Source organism: Otolemur garnettii, unplaced genomic scaffold (assembly GCF_000181295.1).
Source record: "Otolemur garnettii isolate 467f Iridium unplaced genomic scaffold, OtoGar3 scaffold01693, whole genome shotgun sequence".
Taxonomy (NCBI): Eukaryota; Metazoa; Chordata; class Mammalia; order Primates; family Galagidae; genus Otolemur; species Otolemur garnettii.
Window position 1 is genome coordinate 1,484 of NW_003854088.1, and position 2,481 is coordinate 3,964.

The 2,481-nt window shown below is 48.9% G+C and overlaps 1 long non-coding RNA gene across 1 annotated transcript; it reads right to left on the reverse strand.

Moving 5' to 3' along the window:
* Window positions 1-639: 639 nt before the first annotated feature.
* On the reverse strand, window positions 640-2,453 carry LOC111722899. Its single transcript, XR_002771537.1, has 2 exons — window positions 2,327-2,453; window positions 640-1,398 (listed from the first exon to the last, which is right to left on the reverse strand). It is a non-coding gene; the product is annotated as an uncharacterized LOC111722899 (long non-coding RNA).
* Window positions 2,454-2,481: the final 28 nt, after the last annotated feature.

A 2,481-nucleotide genomic window follows, 5' to 3' on the forward strand; every position in this document is an offset into this window, starting at 1 on the left:
TTACATAGGACCTGCCTCTCCCCACCCACTTCAGGCTTCTGTCTGTCCCCCTCTCAGCTGTGGCCCTCGCCTCCAGCCTGGTGTCTGGCCCACTGCAGGCACTTACCAAGTATCTGCTGACTGATGGAGCAGATGCGCACGCGGCTAGGTGGCCTGCGGACTGCAGGAGCCAGGCTCGGCTCTGCCTTTTCCTGGCTGTGTCACCAGAACACCAGTTGCTGTTCTTCACTGGGCTTCTTGCAAATCTCAACTTCAATATAAATACGAACTCCACCTGAAGGATGGGCCACATACTTCCTGGATATGTTAGGACCAATTTAAGGGAAGATATGTGGGTCAGTCCAAAAATTTTGACACAGACTGTGACATGGTCCATTATTTCACTTTCAAGAAACACAGTTGACAGCGTCCTTTCTGCTCGGCTTATTGGTGTGGCTTCATTTGTTTCAAATTGTCTGCACAGATTTGACGTTTCTTGATTTTTGTATATCCCAAAACTTTCCTAATGACCCACATAATAGAAGTTGAAATTATGTGCTAAATCTTACCTTAAATCAACTATGGGTAGATTATTCTTTCCGATGGTAACATTGCAATGATTTTCCCTGGAGTCACTGATATGCAATGAGCCCAATCATGTTTCTTATTCAATAAATTCTTTTATTCTAGTTCACAGATTTCTCCATTACAATAATGAAAATAGCACTAGTGATTTGTAACACGTAGGCCCAAATCAAAAGGGACACCCTCCTCAAATTAAAAGGTAAATAACACATAGCTGGACATGGAGTAAATGTGGGGCAAAAGGCATTTAAAATATAGATAATGGGGTCAAGATTTGGTGGGTGTATTTATCAGGATAACACTGTTTTAGAAAGCACATGATTTTGAAAACTAAATAATTATGACAAAACTCAGTTGTAGAGAAAAGGCAAAATCAAGCAAAAACAAAACCCCCCCAAACAAAAGGAAGCAAATCAAATATGTGGGTAGATATGCAAACCTCCGGTCCTTTGGCCCTGGAATGGCAAGTTGAGTGGGCTTCATAAAATTCTCTATAGAAGGAATGTCTGGGCCTATTGTGACCATGGCCCTTATCTGACACTGCTGCATCTCCAAGTCCAGACTCCTCACAGAGGAAAAGTTGCTTGTCTGACACATCTGCTCGGGGTCTACCCGAGATGGGACCTATGTTCCCAATCCCTTTGAACTGTGTGACAGTCCCAAATCCCCAAAAGACAAGGCATCCCTGTGGCGGCAGGGAGATGGGGTCACTGCCTACCCTGTGTCCTGCCAGAGCTGTCTGAGTGGTTCACAGGGAGCGGGTGGGCCTCAGTGTTGAACACCCAGTCTTCCAGGGAGAGCACGTCATCTTCAGAGAACAGAAGATAGAGATACCTGTACTCCAGGCAGGGCAGGGAAGCAAGACAGCCTGTCAGTATCCTGGGGAAGAAGGGTGGACCATGGGGATGCATTTCAGGGCCTCTGTGATGGGCCTGTAGCTAAAACAGGGAGACTTAGACCCCAAGACTGCTTGGAGGACTCCTGGGGAAGGACACTGCAGATGAAGAAGGCCTTGAGCTTTCAGGTCAGAGGGATCTGATTTTACCTGGCTCGTCCCCAGTCTGCACATGCAGCCCACTTCACCTGCCTGGCCCTATGTGTGAGCCCTGCCAGGACCTACGTTCTCCTTCTTTGCAGCGTGACTGCATGAGTCCCTCCAGGAGACTTTTCTGGCCCAGTGCGTGTTACAGCACTAACACGAACAGGATTTTTGACTCTGGAACCCCAGCATCCAGGCCATAGGGATTCCTCCCTTCCTCCCTCCCTTCCCTTCTTCTTTTACTGAAAGGAACAAACCATTCCAACCCATCCTAAAGGGTTAAAGCACAAAGGGCTTGCTTGGGGGAATAGCCAGGAAGTGGGGTAGCCAATTCCCACCCCAAGAAAGTGAGGGAGGGATGCAGCAGCAACACTGCTGGGCCCCGGGAGGGAAACTATCACCATGATCACTGTTCCCATTTTGCAGGTGAGGACACAGTTTCAGAGAACTTAGGTAAACAGCACTGTCACAAAGTTCATACTCAGCGGGACTGGATTCCAGCCCAGCCTCCTCGCTGAGTGGAGACATTGGCGTGGCTCAAGGCTCAGCCCTGGGGTGTAACCCTCTGGATCCTAAGCCCTCTGTCCCTCTTGAGTTCCTATCCTGTGATTGCAGAACCTAACTGTAGCTGAGGGGATGGACTGCAGACCTGTGCCCCACCCTTACCCTCTGACCCCACACTCTGCCCTTTCTGGAAAGAACACTGACCAGGTCCCAACTCACTTTAGTGTCTCCGCTAGAAAGAAGCTCTGCTGCTTGTTGTCGTGGTTGGGAGAGCTACTGTACACATCTTGGATCCCAGAGAAGCCGGCTTCTGTCCGACAGTATTTCTCCAAGGCCTGAAGGAAAGGTAGGCAGCCTTAGCAGGGAGAGAAAAG